Below are 23,525 nucleotides of genomic sequence, written 5' to 3' on the forward strand. Positions count from 1 at the left end.
TGGCAGTGTCAGGCAGAAGCTGTAACCCTACTGCCAAAGGGAAAAACAGTCATGATAGTTCCCTGGTAAATAAAAAGCAGCCTGTATCAGAGAGGTGGTGGGTTACTGAACAAGGTCCATGCAGCCATCTCCCATGGAATGAGCCTTAATAACACTTTGTCCTTTACATTTTTATGAGGCTTGCAGATTGAAATGTTATTAGTAGGATAGCCAGAGTTGTACAGACATTTATACAATGAAACAGCTGCATTTTTATTCAGAACTTCATTTACATCTATCCGGATAAAGGGTAGTTTCAACTTTTATTTTCTCAGGTTGAAAAACATGTGCATATGCGTTTGGTTTTCTATTAGCTTTTGCCCCAACAGCTCTCTGTTCCTTTTCTGCTTGATTATACAAAAATATCAAAGAATTTCTTCAGGCTTTGAATTACTGCACCTCTCTTGTACCATGGGTTGTTTTACCGTGCAAGAATGGGAAGGGTTTGATTCAGAATTTGTTCTGGGAAGCTCCCAAAGTCTAGAGGGACCCTCTCAACCTTGCATGTAGGGCATTAATTAAGCAATTTACACTAGTATCAGCAGGTGTGGCACATCCACAGCTCTCCACATCAACTTCATATTATCACCGTGTCAATAAAGCTAAATTGTTGCTCTGGATGGAGCGGTGACCTGGGCAGAAAGTTCATTACGAATGCAATAAAGCCTGTAATGACAAGATGTAAAATGTGCTATATAAGGTTAAAAAGGAATAATAAAATCAGACTGTCAATGTCAGCTTTTACAAAACGTTAATACTGAAACAGAGGAGTTACTTTACACCATTTACTTGAGGAAAATTTATCTTTGAACCGCAGCTGAGATTTTTATCCAAATTGATGGATTTTATGCATTTGGCTGTTTCGCAAAAGTTTTTCTAATAACCATTAATATAAAATTCAAACAGCTCTTCACACATATGAATCTTCTCCCTTTTGTTCTCATTTGATGCTTTAGAGAGGACAGGAATCCAAACCAAGCCTGGAGACAGTGCACTAAAACAAACAATTCCTGCTTTCGAGAGAGCGTAGAATAAAAATATCCACACACGTATGAAAAAGAGAAATAAAGAAAACTGTGGGATAATTTGCAAAAGCAGGTCAGTGGCAGAATATGGGAATAGTGTTTTAGTCTCTTGGCTTTCATTGCAATTCTCCATTAGGGACGAAGGTGACCTTGCAAAGCTAGAATTAAGACTTTCAATTATAACAATCTTGTATGAATTGATGAATATGCTCAATTATGCTGCAAGAAATAGTTTTGTCTGCCAAGAGGCCAAACTGTGTTTTTTCCTCAGCTGGGAAACATTCAGCTTTGAGATCAGCATTATTTCTTGTCTTCTAAGGAGATACCGGGGTAGGACTAAGGGTAAAATTTGGCCTTGTCTGCCATGAATTCCAGTGGATCATAGAATCATAGAATGGTTTGGGTTGGAAGGGACCTTCAAAGGTCATCTAGTAAAAGCCCCTGCAATGAGCAGGGACATCTTCAACTCGACTGGGTTGCTCAGAGCCCCATCCGACCTGACCTTGAATGTTTCCAGGGATGGGGCATCTACCGCCTCTCTGGGCAACCTGTCCCAGTGTTTCACCACCCTCATTGTAAATAATTCTTCCTTATATCTAGTCAAAATCTCCCCTCTTTTAGTTTAAACCCATTAGCCCTTCTCCTATTGCAACAGGTCCTGCTAAAAAGTCTGTCCCCATCTTTCTTGTAGGCCACCTTTAAGTATTGAACGGCCACAGTAAGGTCTCCCCAGAGCCTTGTCTTCTCCAGGCTGAACAGCCCCAACTCTCTCAGCCTGTCCTCACAGCAGAGGTGCTCCAGCCCTCCGATCATTTTTTGTGGCCTCCTCTGGACCTGCTCCAACAGGTCCATGTCTTTCCTGTACTGGGGACCACAGAGCTGGAGGCAGCACTGCAGGTGGGGTCTCTCGAGAGTAGAGCAGAGGGGCAGAATCCCCTCCCTCGCCCTGCTGGCCTCGCTGTGTTTGATGCAGCCCAGGATGCGGTTGACCTCTGGGCTGTGAGCGCACATTGTCGGCTCATGTCCAGCTTTTCATCCACCAGTAGCCCCAAGTTCTTCTCCTCAGGGCTGCTCTCAATCCCTTCGTCCCCCAGCCTGTATTGATAGGATCAGGTAGCCTCGGGCAGCTGCCCTCGCCTTCCAGGTGCTCAGAGAACTACACAGAAGTGAAAAATGTCTCAGTATACAAAGGTATTTTTTCTGAATTTATGAAAGATGAAAAAGGTGTCCCTTCATGGTTCTTTACTTTAAGGTCCATAAGCATATGGTCGCATCTTCCTTCCTTGACAAAGCAGGAAAATACATCCACCCCACCTGCGATGAGATCAGCAGCAAGCAAGGCGACAAATAAATTCAAAAGTAATTGCGCATTCCCTGTTGCTCAGCATCAACTTGAGGCCATATCACTGTTCACCTTAGTGGGATTGGTACTGACTGACAACGTTAGAAAAGAACATTTTGAATGTAATCTCTGATATAAACAGTACATAGCTATTTAAACTTAAAAAGAGAATTCATTAGCCTGTGGGATGGGGAATTCAAAGCTGAAGGACTAATAAAAATCTAACTAGATCATATTCACAGAAATGACAGGCTTTTTCATGACATTTATATAATGAAATGCTCTTATGCCGGAATGGGCTGTTCTTACAGCTTGTCCTACAGCACTTGCAGACAGCACATCTGTGCTGGTGCAATCACTGCTCCTGCTAGTAGATAGCTGAGGGATTAAGTAACTGTAGTAGATAGCTGAGGGATTAAGTAACTAATATAAAATGTCTTTTTTTCTTTCTTTCTTTTTTTTTTTTTTTGGTAGTAATTTAAGACTAACCATACTAAGAGAAACCTGGTAACTAGAAAAGAGTTTTAAATAAAACCTCCAGGTCTGTATGTACATGCATTTTGCTCTTATGAAAAGTTCTTTATGGATGTGCATTCGAGTGTGAAACGTAAATGAGGAGAATTTCAGAAATAGGTGTACCTATACGTAAAGGTCATTTTAAATAAAACAGGATGGGAACGCTGATCCTGTTAAGCATTCTCTGTGATCTCAGCACTAAATTACCCTAAGGACTGCAAGCGTCAGCATTATTGCAGTGTTCTGTAAAGTTTTTCTGCCAATGTAGGAAGTTTAGCAAACAAATCCATTTTCTAAAGTTTTCTGAACATTTCATATCCTAAAAGGTGGGCAAATAGAAAACACCAGCAACTAAATGCTACCTCTTAGACATAACAAAAACAAAAAAAAAAGGGAGATATTTTCCACAAGTCTGGGCTTTATCCACACAATAAAAATAATCTCACCTCCACAAATGACATCAGCTACACAGAGAAACCAAGGAGAAACATAACTAACAAGGAATACTGAATAATTCAAGACCTTTCATACACCACCGCAAGGTTCACAAACCAGCAAGGGGAACGCCTCAATTACTGATACGTTTTCCCCTTCAGGGAGCAGTGAAAGTTAACTTTCACCATTAGTACGGTAGAATATCACTTTAATAAATTTATATTAGTAGCACTTAAAGAAGTCCTTAGATACAAACAAGAATAGAGTAAAACGGCGAGGTGGGGAAATAGGCTCTTCGCTCAAAAAGACAAGTGTAGGAAGGCAGCCTTCAGATGGAGGTGAGCTTTCTTCACCAGGTTACTTGGAAATTTCCCATGTCTCCTCCCAGTTGCTAGAGACAGTGAATACTGTTAGAATTACAACATAAATCTCAATTTATGACCATTTCTCTCTTTGGACGCAGGTTATTTAATGCAAAGGCAAGTATGTAAGGTGTTATAGAAAGTAACATTTCGAAGGATAAAGGATGTAGGGGAGTTCAATAGGGTGAGAGGGGAAAAAATTAGTACTTTCTGCTTACCAGTCTTCACCATGTTTCATCTCTAACACACACAAGCACTAAACCATAACGAAGTCCACCTTTTCCTTCCCAGCTACGTATTACAGGATGTTAGGGAGAGATCAGAACATGAGGAAAATGAGTAAAAAGGAAAAATTCTTTTAGGCACACCACATATTCCTGGTGCAGACGTGGTCAGTTCATACACTTCCCTGGGTTCAACCTATATCTCCTGTGCTGTATTTGAGGCACTTGGCCCAGTCCTGTAAATTGGTTATCTCCTCGCTTGTTCTCAACAGCAAAACCTGCATTTGGGAATAAGTAATTGTAGAATCAGTCTGAGCAAAGACTGAGCTCTTATAAACACCAAAACCAAGATGATCTGTTCTAGAGTAGATAACGTGTTCTAGATTAGATAATGTTCTATCCCATGCTAGAGAAGAGTAACCCGTTTGTTAAAAAAGAATCCTAAGCTACTTTGAATATTCCCTTTCTTATTAAACCTTAGAATATAAAAACTTCTGAATGAATTAAAGGGGAATAAGAACACCCGAAAAGCACTCCTGTGACTCATTTATATTTTAAACTTAAACTGAGAGCATTTTAAAGTTGAATACTTTTCAACTGTCTCCTATGCTCTCCATTCAATATATTTGTAAAAGAAGCACAGCATTCCTCAGGTAAAACAATGGACCTCGTCAGCTTGTGTTATCTGGTTATGGAAAAAAGGATTTAAAAATGTATTTTGTAATTTAAGGTTAGACTTCTGCTTTCTTTTTCTGGTATTTCACCAAGTGATTTGGACAAGATTCACAATATAAACCACTGGATTACAAATTCAGTGAAATTTTAAATATTGACAAGAAGTCCTGAAAACCAACACTTTCAGAAATCTTAACCACGAGAGAAGTAGACAGCCAAAAAATATAACATTTAAAAATATTGTGTGTCCCTCAGAGGAGAAAGAGGAAGACATCACAGGACGCGGACAAAGAGGTGGTAAGTGTGGTCAGGAAGGTAACCTTCAGCACCACAGAAGCATCATGTTGTGGCAACTTAAGAATCACTCTCCCTGGTTTTGCATCGTGGGCTGGACCCCATATATTGCCAATCCCAACATACGTAGCGAAGCTCAGAGTATGATCTTGTAACGATTTGGGGAGTTCTTATGCAATCAGGTGCCATCAAGAATTAACAGAGCAATATATTAAGCAAATATAAGGCGAAGTTGTTTTCACTCAGGTGATGTACCAGCTATCAAAAAGTCATAATGCTAATAAACTGTCAGGCATATATTTTCTTCCCTAAGTTCTGTTTCAATAGCAAAAACAAAAGAAGAAAACCCACCAATTTTTAGATTCTATTTCCATTCATCAATTCCATTATTAAATTATCTCACCGCCAATTTACCATCTGTAAGTGGGTTCGCATTTAAAAGACAAGTTAAGTTAGACACCAGGGACTGTACCAACAAATTTCAGAACCGCAAAACCTTTCTTCTGAATGGCATTTGGAAAGGAATGTGAAAATGAGGAAAGGCTAAAATGCAGCAATGAAACCGCACAGCTAATTTGAAACTATGCGGTGCTCAACACAGATTTTACAAGACAGGGGTTTGGAAACATCTGGGGCTGGGCGCCAGCACCAGCGACGGGAGCTGACAGGGTAGTAAGACTAGCGGTGGTAGAGACAGGGGGTGGCCATGACCTTCCTCTGTGCCAGGTCAGGAAGGACACTCATATACTGTATAAAGCCCCCCACTCTGTCCTCGGGACACAGTTTCCAGTAGCAGTCAAGGGCTCCCTTCAGGCTTCACGGTTGGGACAAAAATGTCTGGCATCAGGCCAGTGGAGACTACGGAATATCCCAGTCAACAAGCTGACATTTCATTACCTAAACAGTTTACCACAGATTCGTTACCCTGAATATAAGAATAATCAGGAAAACACAGGTTGCTGGTTGACTGAATCTATTTTGAACCGTGCAAAATTAAGTTGTTAGTCTAGATGCCATAATGCAAGTATTTTATTAAAACCTTCACAATGCTTTTTTTTTTTTTTTCTTTTTCTTTCTAGCACTGGGAAGAAAAAGAACATAACAATGTAAACTAAAACAATCCATACATTAAAAAATATTCCAATGTATTCGGTATAGTCTTTTAATGAGTTTTACTTTCAGATTTTACATCTTCCACACAACCATAGTATGGTTTGATTTAGTGATATAATTTCACATCTATGTCCCCTTATTATAGTCTGAATAATTTAGTATGTTTATAATTTAGGGAAAAAAAAAAAACAGTAAAAAATACTTTTCTTCTCATTCAGCATTCATCGTCCATTTGCAATTTCCATATTTATACTATTACCATGCAGAAAAAGTTTTCTTTAACTGTTAAAAAGTCTGGCCTTCTACTAAAAGTTTAACCTCCATTCTCTATGCCCACATAATTCTCAGGAAAGTGTTTGTGATCCTAAAGTCAACAGTGTGTACTCTGAGCTTTCTTGTCAGCTATTACCAATCCAGAGATCTCGAAAGAAGACACTGCCTTCCAGTGGGACTAATTCACAACAGACACAGAGGATTTTCTCTTATAATAGTACAGCTGTCTGCACAACAGAGCGTTTAAGAATTCGGGATCCAATACTGACTTAAACTCTGCATATTTTTAATTAACGATCATGTGATATTTCTTAAAATGTATACAGGTTTTAAATTAATTAATTCAAATTTACATAGTATTTTGAAGTACTTTGTATCTGATACCTTATGGAAGTCATCTATTTGAAAAGTACTCTGTGATCATGGAACACATTCTACTTGATCTTTTTAACAAAGATTAATAGAAAAGCAGTATCTGGATATATCAGGCAAGTCAGTTATTGCTAGAATAGCACCTAAAAAAAAGTAGGTTTGAGCTCACTAATGAACTGCTTGGTCAAATGGTGTGGACTGAGGACCAAATTTTTCAACTCAAAAGTCAGAAGTGTCTTTATTCACATAAGATAAATGCAATTCTTCACAAGCTTAACTTTCTTTTTTTCTTCAAAATAATTTCTAAAAGATACCATTTCATAGAAACAGAACTGTGTCTGAATGATTTCATTGCTGAAAATCCCCTGGACAATGACATTTAAATACAGAAGAACTAGAATAAATCTGAAGGGCACAGCACCTCAAAAGCTAAACTTGATCCTGAATGGATACAAAACTGTTTTAGTAGACATTACAGGAGTTTATAAAAAGTAAATGGAATTCCACATCACGCAATTAACTTAAAAAAAAAATCACTAAATAATAACAGTCATAAATATTTAGAAAAAAAAAAAAAGATCCTCACTGGAACAAATTATAATGTTTCCACTGTTGTTGATTCTGACACCTATACAGAGCTTACAAGATAAGCCACTGAGAAGCTGAAAACTATATATTAACCTTTCTGAGATGGGAGAACATAACTTATTTATTTGTTTGTTTGTTTGTTTGTTTGTTTTTAAAATAACAATGACAATGGATTATTTTAATACTGCATTTGTGCTGCTCAAGAAGTCTTCCAGATGATATTTAGTAAGTATAACCTAAATTTTCACTGGAACATTTAGAGATGTTATTTTTAGTAAAGATCAGCTGCTTTGTTCTAATTAACTATTGACAATCTACAGAAGTACAAATCCTTTCTTATCAAGTACCAAGTGTACATCATCTTTTTTCATGCTGATGGCATTTCCAAATAAGGAAAAAGGAAACAAGACACAAAATAAGAGATGGGGAATGAGGTGGTCTTGGCACATGAATAGTTTTTCTATGAAAGTATGGTCAGGAACATATTTTGTTGATTACCTGTAATATACGTTGTTTAAAAAGTACTGTAATAGCTCTTCTAACTTATGTGTAGGGACTATGTAGTGCCATGTACTTTTTTTTTCTTCTTAAAGAAAAAACGTGGGGAAAAAGTGTTTAGAGTAAAACACGAGTGGGAAATAAACCCTGTCGATGTACCATTTTTATTATGCAAGTAAGTTAAAAAATAGCAACTTCTGACATAAAAGTAGACTGCTCCATAGGCATCCTAGAATTTGTATTCCTATTTTATGCCCTCCCAAGACAAAAAAAAAAAAAAAATGCTGATTCCAAAACCTTTGACAAAAGTGGAGTATAGGAATTAATATTAATCACTTGTTTTGGTATTAGCAAGCCTGCTGTTTGTGCTGGCTTTTGTGATATGCATATAAGGTCTCCAGGGAACTGCAGTATATAATCTACACAGGAAACGAGTCTTAGAGAGGCATGTGCCTGCCTACAAATGATTAAGGTATATCACACGTGCGAATGAGCAGCTAAATTCTGACAGATACAATTAAAATCAATAGTTCAGTCGTATATAACCTTCTAAGATGTGGAATAAATTTTGCATTAAACACAGACACCTCACTCACTAATTATGATTCCTATTTCTGAACTGCTGAAGAAGCAGTGAATGCAGTGGCTGAGGTTTATGACCTTAATCTGAAATTCAAAATATAATTTCTTCTGTATTCATCTATTGTGGACACTATAGGAAATGCAGCATCATATTCAAGATGTACGGGGACCAGTGCGGTTCAACATCTCCGTTGGTGACATCGACAGTGGGATTGAGTGCACCCTCAGCAAGTTTGCTGATGATCCCAAGCTGTTTGGTGAGGTAGACACACTGGAGGGGAGGGATGCCATCCAGAGGGACCTGGACAGGCTGCAGAGGTGGGCCCAAGCCAACCTCATGCAGTTCAACAAGGCCAAGTGCAAGGTCCTGCACATGGGTCGGGGCAATCCCAAGCACAAATCCAGGCTGAGCGGGGAATGGCTGGAGAGCAGCCCTGAGGAGAAGGACCTGGGGGTGCTGATTGACAAGAAGCTCAACATGAGCCAGTAGTGTGCGATCACAGCCCAGAAGGCCAACCATATCCTGGGCTGCATCAAAAGCAGCGAGGCCAGCAGGGCAAGGGAGGTGATTCTGCCCCTCTACTCCACTCTCGTGAGACCCCACCTGCAGTGCTGCCTCCAGCTCTGTGGTCCCCAGTACAGGAAAGACATGGACCTGTCGGAGCAGGTCCAGAGGAGGCCACAAAAAATGATCAGAGGGCTGGAGCACCTGTTCTCTGAGGACAGGCTGAGAGAGTTGGGGTTATTCAGCCTGGAGAAGAGAAGGCTCTGGGGACACCTTATATCAGCTTTCCAGTATCTGAAGGGGGCCTATAAGAAAGATGGAGAGGGACTTTTTATAAGGGCATGAAGTAATAGGACAATGGGGAATGGCTTCAAATTGGAAGAGGGCAGGTTTAGATTAAATATTAGGAAGACATTTTTCACTGTGAGGGTGGTGAGGCACAGGTTGCCCAGAGAAGCTGTGGATGCCCCATCCCCGGAGGTGTTCAAGGCCAGGCTGGACGGGGCTTGGAGCAACCTGGTCTAGTGAGAGGTGTCCCTGCCTACGGCAGGGGGTTTGGAACTCGATGATCTTCAAGGTCCCTTCCAACCTAAACCATTCTATGATTCTATGATTCTATGATTCTATGTTCATATGCACTTTTTATTCATGTTAACACATTTTCTATTGGCATTTTGACTTTCTGCCAGTTGGTTGCTGGGGTTTCCTTGCCTAATTTTAGGAAAAGGCAGTGAGAAAACTACTGACATAAGGTTTGTTCCCCAGGAAATCCAGAGTTTGCAAGATTGTTCCCATTATTCACCACAAAGATCTACTATCACACATATGCTAGGACTCGTCATACAGGTACTTAAAAGTACTCTGTGATTTTATAGAAGGCTTCTGAAAGGAAACCACAGAAGGTGGAAGTTTGCTCAGCAGCTATTATGCCAAATGGTACAGAAGAGCACAGTGTTCTCTATAGCCGTCTCATCTTTGTGAGGGAGGAAGAGAGAAGAGGTGAAAGAGGAGTAGATGTGTATAGTAGGACCTGGACAGATTTCAGCTATTGCCTGTGTTAGGAGGTTAGTCATCTTTGTCTCCCCATATGGTGAATAAAGCATTTCCAGGGAGCAATTCAGCATATGTAAATATGAATCACAGCTGAACGTAACCTTCTCCACTGACTGGAGCAATGTGACTGTGCTCCTACCTAAGGTGGACCCGGACCTAAGAATACGCTGCTGTCCATGGCTAAAAATTAAACTATGCAGATCTTACCAAACCAGTGTGCATGCATGCAATGTTTTTCTCCCATGACCATAGACTAATTAAAACTAACTAGTTAAATAAGCATGGCTGTTTATACCATGAAGGTGTTTTTTCCCTAATACATACTCCACCTGTCCTCAGAACTGCAGGTGTAGAGCCATCCAACAGATCATAAGGACTCGCGATACAAAGAGCACATGCCAAAAGATAACTTCCAGCTGTGAAGAGCTGGCACCCTCCATGGCAACTCAGAAGTGAAAGAGGAAATGGAAGAGGAGAACCTGGAGGCGCGACTGGAACAAACCAAAGATGTCCTCATTCACCAATTGCCTCTCCAGCGTACGTCAAGTTTACAAATACAAATTTTGAGCTTCTTGTGTTCTGTGCCAAAATCACACTCACAGAGAAACATGTATCTTACAAATTTTTTATTATACAGATTACAAAGGGATGCCTATGTACAGAATAATGTGGCGTGACTAATATTGTCAAATATCCTTAGTGCCTTTCTCTCACTCTGTGCAAACAACAGGTTAAGTCTTTTAGCACATACTGGGATTTGTCATTTCATATCTACGAGCACATACGCGTTGCATGTTGACAACTATTTCCCAGATTAATTTCACTGAAGTCTGTTTGTTAAATTCAGCTCATACTAAGTGGATTTTTTTAATGAGATCTTCAGAGGGAAATCGAATTCAACAAGAAACTTCAATGAAAAAAGAACGTGAATGAGATTTGTATATTTTTCTATATATATTCTTTTAAAGTGTGAGTTTCCTTGTTAGCAATCCACATTATAATATTTGCCTAGTAAACAATAATAACTTATCAAATCACTTAGATTTGGAGTTTTTATTAAGATTTATTCTGAGTACCATGTATTTCAGTTCTTGTTATCTAAGAGATAGGAAAACTTATATATCGCACGGTTTCTTTATTTTTTTAAAGAAAAGAAGTCTTAAACATTTACATGAAATTTTGATCATTCAGGGCAGAAGCCATCCTAAATTACTGACTGATTGCCTATTATGTGCTCTGCAAAGAGAAAGCTTAAATGGTAACAGTACGAATAAAATGATGAGTGATGAATGATCCATTCAATCAAAGAAGCCATCCAGTTGTAACTATCTTTAACAGATCTGAGGTATTTTAGTATCAATTAAAGAAACGGGTTTTGCTCACGACTTAACTGTATAAGAATTTTATTCTATATACTTATTTGGTAGTGGTGATAATGCTCCTCTTATTAGCAATTACAGAAAACAGCTTGATGCCAAGTCTTCCTTACTGAACCTTGATTAATCACACTAAGACAGCAGTATTCATCTTACCAGATTTTTAGTCTGTTTCAAGACTCTGCGATAATTCGGTGAAAAAATACTATGCACCATGGTGGATAACAACTATCGGAAACAGAGAAAGATGCATAAAGGTCCGTAGGTTCTCAAAGCGCTACTAGAAAATGATTCTCCAGTGTTTATAACGCAGATTGTTATCGTACAAGAACTCAAAGACAGAGAGTTGCAACTTCTCAGTCCACATCCTTTTCACATCAGAGTAGAGCTCGCAAGTCTGACTTAGCCTGACCCGCTCCAATAGGGATTAAATCTTTTGGCTTTTATTTTTTTTGTAATGCAAAATGTCTTGTAAAAGACACCAAAGGATCTGTGTTTCTGAAAAGTCAATACTTCAGTGTTTCAGGATAATACCCTAAAAAGCAGACACACAAGATTTTTACTCAGTTTTGGAATTACCAGCCAAGCCTATTAAAATAATTTTACAATGTTATTGCCCCTGTCCCATAACATCAGACTGGGTGGGATGATCAAACTATTATTGCCAATGTCTTCTCTCTGGTATCCAGTGACAGGACACGTGGAAATAGTTCAAAACTGTGCCAGGGGAGGTTTAGACTGGATGTTACAAAGCATTTCTTTATCGAGAGGGTGCTCAAACACATGAACAGGCTCCCTGGAGAGGTGGTCGATGCCCCAAGCCTGTCAGTGTTTCAGCGGCATTTGGACAATGCCCTTAATAATGTGCTTTAACTTTTGGTCAGCCCTGAACTGGTCACGCTGTTGGACTAGATGACCCTTGTAGGTCCCATCCAGCTGAAATATTCTCGTCTAGTCTAGTCTGTTCTTGAATGCTGCTAAATTATTCGATAAGAAAATATCAATAAGCAGTCAAAATCCTATATGTTCTGGACAACATTTCAGCAATGTGTTTTATCAGTGCTGGAACACAACTAAAGCGTAATGAAATTCCCCAGGCTTCGTTTTTTAGGATACGGACAGGTCTAAATATTATCTAGCTGTCAAAGCTTTTCATTTAGAAATAACTTCTTACTTCTGTTGCACACAGAAGGGGAAGTCTTGTCAGCACACAGGTACTGTTGGAGCCTGGGCGTCTCAAGCCAGCAGCATACCAGATTTGTCCTCATTAACTGACTCCACTTGCAGACCTGCATAAATGTGCGCTGTTCAGCTACTTACTTGCACGGCGTCCTGCTACTCAATGCAGCTGGCTCCAGAGCAATCCCATCTGTCAAAATACATTTTTTTCAAAAATGTGTTTGTGTTCCAAGGCAAAACGAAACACAAGATCTGTGAATTGCGGAGAGATTCTCGCCGCAGCTACAGCATGATGTCACTTGACAATACTTCCAACAACCGAGCAGTAGCCTGAATAAATAAATTTTGCAATATATATATAAAAAAATCATTACAAAAATTAATCAAAACTACTACCAGTAGGTATTTTCTAATGGAAAGGTGGTTTGCTGAAGATATTTGCAAATCAGAATGTGGAACTAGTTGAAACGCGTGCCAATTTACAGTTTTATAACTTTGCTTACCAAGCGCCTTGCTAACCTGGTCAATGGTCACGTTGAAAGTATGACTGTTTTTTTTATCACAGTCTCTAGGGACAAATAAGCTGTAAAACAAGTAACCATCAAAGATCTCTCCCCGAGCTAGTAATCTCATGTGATTCAGGAAGGCCAGCATCTGTTGCCAGAAGTACTCATGGGCATATCTTGGCAATGGTCTGGTTTGTCCTTTCATAGCCCGGTCTAAACATATAGTTACCCGTCAGTGTTTCAGCAAACCGGGTGCAACTTTTGGCACAGCCTCAGCTCAGGGCTTATATTCTGGATTCATAACAAGTTCGCTCAGCCTCTCTTCCACACTCATTCCATTAAACGATGAGCAAAACTAGACCAAAGCACTTAAATCTACTCAGAAAATCAAGGGGAAAGGGGAACAATCAAGAAAGTCATATAACTGTTGAAAATTATCATTCACTCACTGGGGTTTCTGATTCTGTCATATATGATGAAATCAGGTAATTTTGTTATCCATAACTCATGAAAATTACTTAACATTACTTGTAATTTTACTAAAGTGTACATTTTTCTCCCTAGGACTACAAGTTTTTCTTTAAAGATGTTTTAAATACTTGGGAAAACAAGTATTACCAAGTAATGAAAAACATATAACTAATGTCATAGTCTGAAAAAATGAAGAAATTATTTTAAGACAAGAACTGACAGGTTCTTTATTTGAAATTACATATGGCAGCTCCAAAACCCAGCATCCTCCTGTGCATTCTCAGCATCTCACCTTCCTCTCTGATGCGTCCAACATGACTTTTCCCAGGTTGGGAGTTCCAACCCCTTTATTTTATTGATCTTCCTTTTGCTCAGGTTACTAACAACCTCCTACATTCTAAACATAAGGGCATTTACACAGTATCATTATTCTCAGAAACGTTTTCATGCATTTCAATCCTATCTTACAGATTTGCAGTTCCCCTTAGTGACTGCCTGCCTTTGCCACTTCCGTGGTTTGTTCATGCTCCGATGTTCTTGCTCTTTCTCCCTCTTTTCTGTATAATCTCCCCTGGTTATATTTTGCCCTTTCCTGTCCTTTCAGTTGGCATCTATAGTGAACTTTTTGTGTCTTCTTCTTAGGTCCTAATCTATTTAATTGCACTTCGCTGGCACGATTCCAAAGCCGAACTCAGGATTCCTGTTCCTAACTCCCATCTTTGACTTTACTCATTTTCATTCAGCTCTCACAGGAGCCAGAAATATTATCTGTAAACAAAGCATTTCACCATGCACTGTCTAAACATGCTTCTTCCAAAACAGAGGAGACTATCTGGTGAATTGGCAGTCATACTTTACACCCCTGAACATAATGCCCTCTCGTACTGAGGAAGGAAAATTTAAAAACCAAACTCCACATCCAACTAAGCAATCAAATGAGTTTGATTCTGCGTTCTCATTTTCCCTCTCTTGTCAGCTTCTCATTCAGTTCCAGCTCTTCATCATCTTTAATACACAAGATTTTAAGAAAAAAACAGTTTTGTCAGTGAGTGGATTCTCTCACCCTGATTACTGGTAACATCTCATCTTCCTTCGCATCACCCATTCAGACTCTTCAGACTCAGCAGCCTGTTGGAAACCGCTGCCCACGCTACAGAGCCGAAAGTCATCCAATTCAGCCTGTTACATGAAATGATGTCTTCAAGTTGGAGACAAGCAGAACAGCTGCAACAAGCGGCCTCTAAAATTCCTGGTAAAGTCAGAATCTGACTCAAGAAATTGGGCTCATTGACTGATTGATGGAAAAAGGTTATCAAATCGGGGCCAATGAACAGTCAGAATGGAGAGTTTCATTAGCAGGAATGGAAGGAAGGAGGGATGAACTGGGTGAACAAACTACAGCCAGGCATCTGTAAAGCATCTTCATGGTCTGCCTTCCGAGACATTGAATGGAATGAAAAATTGTTGGGCCTTCAACATCATGACTGAAGCAGAAAAGATAAATAACTATGGAACTATTGCCCTCGTTGACTCTGTTGCAACTCAGAATGAAACCCACTATATTTTCTTTTCAACAACACTGTATTTTCTTGCTTTTAACCTGTCTCAGAAAAATAAAAATAAATTGGCAATTCATTAATTTTTCGGTAATCAAGATAGCATTTTCCTTCATTATAGCATGGGCTTGAAAATCCCCACACTTTTCAACAGAGGAAAAAGCTTATTCACTTTTTTCTCAGTATCAGAGCCTGAAGTTACTCGAGCATGCCATAGTTAAAAGCAAAAATAGGAAACTTTTACTATGTGGTCTAACTGGCCAAATTTATGTGAGGATAATGAAAGGAAGGAAGGTGTCAGGGGAGCAAGAGAAACTTTTAAGAGATGCGTGGGAATGTCACTAGCAAGCACAAGATAATGGAGAACTTGCTGAATGCTGGGATGGAAAATATTAAACAACCCTCCACCTGGGAAAAGGAAGCGGAGTACGATGTTGCCAGTTTTTGCAAATTGCTCTTAAGTTACAAATATACTGACATAAAGGCAAAGCTCTTTGTGAGTGGTCTTGGCAAAGAGACAATACTGAGGCAAACGCAGCTAGGGCAGTCAAAATTGAGTTAAGTGTTTAACCATGTATTCCAGATCTTTTATTCCCTCTTTCTTGATATCCTATAACTTCTCTCATACATAGAAATGACATGAGCTTTTTTTCTTGGAATTCTTCACCTCCTGCTTCCAGGAGATTTTTCCTTGCATGAGAGATAATCAGCCTTAGCAGCAGAGAGGAAAAAAGAAGAAACAAAATCTGCATCTGAGAAGAAGCCAGGTAGAGCTGTGATTAAAGGTTGATATTTTTACCTTGTATGCAAGATTAGATTTTCCATTTTTATACATTCCCTCAAGAACAACTTGTACAGATTTATATGAGTTGGCATCATTCTGTCAGTTCTCGGTGTGGCAAATGATTCTGGAGACTGGACCTGAATTTCCTCTAGCAATAAAATACTTGAAAAAGAGCACCATGCATAAGTCAAAACTATGGCTATCTTTTTCTTGGGATCTGCTTGGAAGAATCCTATGGGATACAGTCCTGCATGGAAAAAGGGTCCAGGATAGCTGGTTATTTTTCAAAGATCATCTCCCCCAAGTTTCAGAATGATCTATCCCAATGAGAGGATGTTAAGCAAGAGCAGCAGGAGGCCTGCGCAGATGAAAAAGGAGCTTTCAACAAAACTCAAATATAAAAAAGAAGTTTACAACAGGTGAAAGCAGGAACAAGGGACCTGGGAGGGATGTGGAGGCACTGTCTGAGTATGCATGGATGTGGTTAGGGAAGCCAAAGGCCGTTTGGAGCTAAATCTGGCAAGGGACATGAAAGGCAACAAGAAAGGTTCCTATGGGTACTTCAGCAGCAAAAGGTAGACAAGGGAAAATGTGGGCCCACTGCTGAATGGGGCAGAGGACCTGGTGATACAGGACATGGTAATGGCTGAGGTACTCCATGCCTTCTTCACCGCCCTCTTTACTGTTAAGACTGGCCTTCAGGAACGCCAGGTCCCTGAGAACAATGGGAAGGTCTGGAGCAAGAAACAGCATTTTTTATATATGTACAGTATGACAGAAGAAACTTTTAATCTAAGACGTATACTCACAATATAGGCAAATCCCAATCCATATATATATCCTTTATCTAAAGATATTCCTTGTGACCCAATGAATAACATGTCCCAGGCACTGCCATAGCAGAACTGCTGGAAGTATCCTAGCACGGTTTGCAACACTTGTTGAAGGCAATTCTTTTTCCGTACAACTTTTGGTTAAGGAAAGTAGCTACACACTTTAATGCAGTGCTTTTCTGAAGACAAATCCTCGAAAGTGATAATGAAAAGAAATAAAAGAGCATCCAGAGGGAGGGTCATATTATATCCAAAGCACCAACATAGCAATCACATTTAAAATGCTTTAAAGAGTTTAAAAATACTTTCTATTTTTATGGAGTTTTTCACAGATGCATATTTAAGGACAAGAAGGACTCCTAGGAGAATTTTATGTGGCTGCCCGCAAAATTTGGGTTACAGCCACCCATCCCATAATTCCTAAAACATCATACTTCTGTAGCTTCAGCAAGAAAATACTCGTTAGAAAAAAATCTAGCCTTTATTTCCACTAAGTATAACCATGAAAAACAGTAGAACCATTGAAAGTTTTCATAAAGATAAATGTTTGAGCGTATTTGACTATGACTTTTCTTTTGATTTGGCCTTGACTAAACTGAAAGCACATAGAAAAATTTACAGTGAAGTGAATGCTAGATGTGAGCTGTACTAATATCTGGCTAACTGCCTCTGCTGTGAAAGCTCTTTCTATTTTGGTAAAATTTTATGCACAAAAGCATTTTCCAGAAACTGATGTAGTGTGTTCGATACATTTTTATACCCAAGCTTAATTACAAAAGCTTTTTCATAATAACAAATATTGTCCCAAGCAGAGACTATATTTAATAAATATGCTTATTATTTTCCTTAATGAAAGCAATGTTTAAAAATTGTAGGTAATCCCATTACACTGTACTTCAATTATACAGCCCAGCTCTCCTACCCTCCTGCTGATAGAAGACTACCTCATCTTAGTTTCCAATTATATACATTAAGTCCTTCCAAACCCACCTTCATTATTACACACAGCATGTTTAGCTCTATCAGAGAAAAAGCTGTAATTGGGAAAGAGCAAAATGCATTTTCAAGCCTAAGATAATCACAAGAAAAGTTAATTATGTCAATTAAAATAATCTTCTCTCCACTCAACAAATATGACCTATTTGTACAGAGAAACACAGCAGGACAGGTTCTGGTCCTTGATAAACCGTGGTGTTCCTACTCAAGTCATTCTTACCAAAGAATTTGTGATAGAGCCAAATTTTGACTTTGTATCATAATAATAGAATGGCCAAAAAGGACTATTGGATGAAGCCAGGGGAATCCTCTAAAACCCAAATCATAACATTTTACATACACATCCAAAATTAAACCTAAATATTTCATTTCTTGGATTAAACTTCTACTTCCTAAATGCAGAAAAGGACTACAGACACAAGAAGACTACGGAGAGAAAATGTCCTGGAAAAGTATGAAATTAAAAACAGTAGATACAAGAAGTAAAATCTGCATGGATACTGCCAATTGTTCTTGGTGAAGAATTTCATCTCAACATCAGAAGGCAACCAGATGAAGCTGTTAAGCGTTGACTTTTATTAGTTACTACCTCAAGTCAGAGCTTTAAGTGTCGAACATACCGCCACATACAGCAAAACCAGAGCTGTTCACCCCAAACAGCATTAGAGAAGGCATCAAACAGGGGACTCTCAGATCCTATAACTGCACAAGCCCAACCCTCAGGCCCTCAGGCTGTAGAAGGAAGAACGAGTTACGAGGCATCTCTCCTTATTAGCTGTTTCTGATAGTTAATTTTCCTCCCCCTGCACGCTGTACCTTACCTTGACATTAAGCTTGACCAGTCCCAGTCACTTTTTAAAGCATGCAAAGTTTTCAATAGCCTGCTCGTTCCCATATTTTTATAATATCTAATTGCAACTGCGCAGTCATTCACAGCCCTAACTTTGCTGTGTTGGGCTTTGTCCGCCCCACCTCACAACAGCTGATTTAGGCCATTCTACTTTTGGACATTTGCTAACATACTCGTTGTTGTTGTTGTTCTATGAGCAACAGAAACAGAAGTAATATTCTAGGGAGTATTACAATATCTCTAGAATGCCACCATAAATTGGCTTTAAAGAGGGCAGTTTAGGTGGTTCTTTGCTTATGCCAAATTCACATTTCTTTATCTTACAAATTCCTGGCAATTTGCTGTATAAAATTTGTATTGACTATTCGCGATATGACAGAAGCCAAGTGCAAGCACACTGCAGTTTAGAAAGCATTTTCAATTTTCCCAGGGAAACGCTTTTTCTCCTGGAAGTTCTAACCTCTTAAGTTCTTTTACCCTGATTTGTTTTTTCTTTATCACTTGATAACTTTGTCAGAGAATTGCGATCGCTGCCAAAGATGTTTACCTCAATTTTATTTCCAGTCCTAAATGAGGTTCCTCCTAAATACTAAATTAGATTATTAATCAGTTAAAATCTAAATCTTCATTATTAATTTACTACAAACAATACAGCAGCTTGTAAAACATTTATGCAGCAGTAAACGGAGAACCACTTTGCAGAGATCATGACATGCTTAATTTACTACACAACTAAATATTTAATTACAAACTGTAGCAAAGCTGAAGGTGCTCTGTTGAAATTAAACAATCTTTTAAACGATAAAAATCTTAACTGTATTGCAGGCAGTAATGGTAAATTTCTAAAAGAGTGGTGGGAAACATGTTCCCTTTTGTGGGGTTTGCCCTTACCAGTTAAGTGAAGAATCATGTACTTAGCCATCCAGTTTGCTATTTACTGATAGGTCTGTTTCCCACAGTACTTCCAACAGAAGTAACTTAAAAATGGCATTTTAAATTAAATGAAAACACAGTGTGCTTCATATGCCAGTTAAAACAAATAGAATTTGGAGGGACAAAAGCATTATATTCTTTACATCAGGTTATTTTTTGCATTTGCAATGTAATTGTCTTGATTCAATGCTTTCCTTGCTAACGATACCATTGCTAATTAGAGTAATGTTATTTTAACTTTCTTGTGCATACCTACATAATTCTTTGTTTCAGATTCAGTTTTCAAAACCTTCCAGGTACATTTTTTTTTTTAAATACATTTGCATTTATACATCCAGAATTATACTAAAAATTTTGGCTCATGAGCAGTTTAGGAAATTGCACACAGACCTTTTGCAAAGCTGTCTCACCGTGGATATATCCTTCCCAGTGTTGAACCTGAACAGCAAATGATGACACACAGCATATCTGTTTAAAGGGAGCTTTCAAAACAGATATTCTTAGGTCAATAAATGTAGCTGAATGTTTCAGAAATTGTTAAATGTATAGCAAGATGGACAATGAGGAGTTCTCTTTTTCTTTTGCCTTTTTTTTTTTTTTTTTTAACTGTTCTTTCCTATTGTCTCACTGACTCAAATAACATGGCACTCGGAAGAGAAAGGCAGGGACTTCTGTTACCCTTATGAAGAAAGATGAACGTGAAGAATGGAGAGAGCGAAGGAAGGTAGGCTGGAGGAAGTTAAGAACAATAATAGCATGTCCCACTTCAAGAGGAAGGCTCATTCAATAGGATATTACACCAAACAAAACACCGATCGGGCTATAAGCGTAGTCCTGAAAACAAAGAGTAGCAACAGGATCGCTTTCACCTAATCTTGAACATCTATTTCAAAGCAGCAAATTGATACTTCTTAGCTGTCAAGCTGTTCTTATTAATAGTATAGAATATCCTGACCTTTTGCTACCTTAGAAAAGTACATGACAGTCTTCTCAAAAATAAAAAGTTGTCAGCCAAGAAAACCACAACTACGTATACATAACTCATCAGCTAACTGGAAAACAGTATCATGGTTAGAAAATGAGTAAAACACATTTTTTTTGCATCTTCCTTATGTCTCAAGGCTAAAGAATATTTCCTAGATTTATAAAATTGCGTGCTACGGCTATTCAACACCCTAAACAGAATAAAGTATACACTTGGTAGCGGGCCTCTTATTACACTTCAGCATCTAATACATTATCCTAATGGTCTGACCTTGCTTCTCAAGGTAACTTGTAAGGTAAGCTTTTTAAAAGGAAGGTGAGTGTTATCACTGGTATGAATCAGTCCATGCTCAGTTTAAACAGCGCCGCATGGAACATGGAAGAAGAACTTAATGGAAGACAGACTGCAGTGAATTGAAAAAAATCCTTGTCTAGGACTGAAATACAAAGTTTTCACCCAAAGTTTGCTGTTCAAATCCAATTCCAGTTTAATAATGACAAATTATTGTACTGCTGAGCTTCATGAAAGGCATGTGATAGCCTCAGACTGGTTAATGCCGGCTAAGATTAATTAATTGATTAACTAACAGGATAGCTGAACATAATGAGTCACTCAGAGTAGTGCTGGTATCATCACTGGTCATGGCAGAAGAGCCAAGAGTTGCACAAGCTATGTAGCTTCACCCACTTTCTCTGTACCTAAAGGTTGTCATTTCTGAACAGGTTTGCGAGGGGGAGGGGGGACGGCGACTGCGGGGCACCCTGGTTTGCTGCGCTCTGAGGTGTAGGCAAGCTGCAGTGAAAAAGAGAGCTTCAGTCTTCAGAACAGTTTGTGAGTGCTTCACGCGACATTTGGGCCTCCTTCCTGGTGGTAAAAACTGTCACACTGCACGTACTGGCTAATCCCTTGATTCTTTCAAATTGCTCATGCGAAGCTGTTAACATATATTAAAGCTGCAACCAAGCTTTCCCTGACATGCATCAACATTTTAAGCACTGCATGGAAGAGAAATTTTTTTTCACCATAAAAAAAAAAAAAACTACAACCAAACATGCCTCCTTTAAAATAAACTGTCTTGAGAATCGTATTACGTGGCAATAATTCTGAATTTTACTAAAGCTGTTTGCACACACACGTCTTTGGCATGGTGCCTTCCACTGGGAGCGTCACATACATACTAGCTGTAATGGCCCATGTAGTAAAATAAAAACATGTAAAGTATAATTTTATAATCTAGAGGGAGAATTCTCCTCTCGGTTTTCTCCAGGGACTCTAATGCCAAAGGACAGATTGTTTCTTGTCAGTGTTTCAAACTGATCTATATTTGCAAACATAGCGAGTGATGCCAAATGCAGTTCAGAACGCAAATCAAACAGCTATTTTATTATGCGCTCTTTTGAATTGCATATGCAGGACAGGGAGAGAAGTAATGCCAAAAAAAAAAAAAAAATCATACTTGCACATCACAGGAGCCATTTTCATAATATGCTTGAACACTGCATAAAAATGCAAAGAAATAAAACAATTGCAATAACATAATGAGCACCTTATGAATTAAATATTATATTCACAGTGCTACACACTGGGATTTAACAGAACATGATATATAACGTAGACCAAGTGTGGAAAATCCAACTAAAATTTCAAATGCAGTAAATATATTACTTTTTTCGCTTTAAAAAAGAAAACAAAACAAGGGGGAAATGATAAATTATTTATTGAATGAAAACAGAAGAGAGAAACTGAGAAAAAAAAATTTCTTTGAAAAAACAGAGTAGCTTGTAGCCTATCATAATAAACCCACTAATTCATTAGAAGCAGGTCTGCACCGATTCCATGTGAGTCACAGCATGAGCACCCAGAGTAGCAATTAATGCAACCATCGGTGTGGTGGTCGTTTTCTGAACGTCCTCCTGTCCGTCTTGGTTTTGGTTTTAGGCAAACAAGATGAAGCTTAACTAGAAAAGTTATTTAACCTGTTTCTAAGATGATCGCCGCACTGGCTAAATCAGCAAAGGAAAAACGGTTTTAAATGACATGCTGTAGACACCTCCGGATTTTGAATTAAAGACCTCGTTGTACCTGAGAGGCAAATCCATACAGCGGTGTGTGTGCTGGAATGACAACGTGTGGGGGCAAGAGAAGAGGCATCATCAACACGTGGCAAACAGCTCAGATTAATTTAGAGTCCTCTTAGATTAAATTGGACTGAAAGAGAGAAGACAGTCTGGGGTTTTTTTTGGCTTTTTTTTTTTTTATTTTTTTACAAAGAGTTCAGCTATAGCTGATTAACAGATATTTCTTTAATGACTAAAAGCTCCCTTATTGCTCATTAATTGCTACAGGTAGGTGCTGGGCCTGTGCAGATGGGACGGGAGAGCAAAATTCCTCACAGATGAAAAAAAGTAAAAAGACTACTTTGAAATAAAGGATTCTGAAGGATTAACTTCAGTAGTTTTCTGTTGATCAGTATCTTGTTTTAAAACATCCCTCTTGCATTTTTTCAAGATTAGTTGAATTTATTTATTATTATTATTATGGTGATCGTGAGGGGGAAGTGAGTTATAAGCATAATAAATCTCTACTTAAGCAGCTTATCCCTACCGTTATATATTAATTATGGTGCATACGGGATTATAACCAACTGCAAATAAGAAAGGGAGGAAAAAATAAAAGAGTTGAGTAGCTATATGTTTCTGGATTAAATCCTAATATAATAAAATGTCTTAGAATTCCAGCTGTGCTAAAGCAAAAAGCAAAACGAGCTCTGGATACAAGAATACTTGCATATTTTTCTCCGCACAGTTATGTGTGAAAAGATAAGATGTCTCCATAAAACTGTAAAATAGAACACTTACAAAGTCCATATGAAAAGATCCCTCCAGGGGTCTGAGACGGCTCCGGTATCTGTACAAACAGGTAATTCTACAAATAAGTGACGCGCTTTCGTCATCCCGTTGAATCTGGTCACTGTGGGCCCTCCTTTGCCCAAATACCAGTAAAACTCTCCACCTGCCCTTACAGCATCTGGCAGCTGCAGGGGACGTCCCTTAGCGAAGTAGTCATGTCACCTATCGCCAAGGCAATAACCAGACCCGCAAGTTTTATCGCTTCATCGCAACCCCAGTGGACTGGAAATAATTTGGTAAGCTCTGGTTTG

General features: G+C 38.7%; 1 protein-coding gene across 6 annotated transcripts in view; it reads right to left on the bottom strand.

Moving 5' to 3' along the window:
- The window catches only part of DLG2 (discs large MAGUK scaffold protein 2), a gene marked incomplete at both ends in the record, with an annotated part of 916,537 nt that overhangs the window by 511,595 nt on the left and 381,417 nt on the right, over window positions 1-23,525 (bottom strand). The window lies entirely within an intron of this gene.

This window comes from Vanellus vanellus (genome assembly GCF_965231255.1).
Source record: "Vanellus vanellus genome assembly, chromosome: 1".
Classification (NCBI taxonomy): Eukaryota; Metazoa; Chordata; class Aves; order Charadriiformes; family Charadriidae; genus Vanellus; species Vanellus vanellus.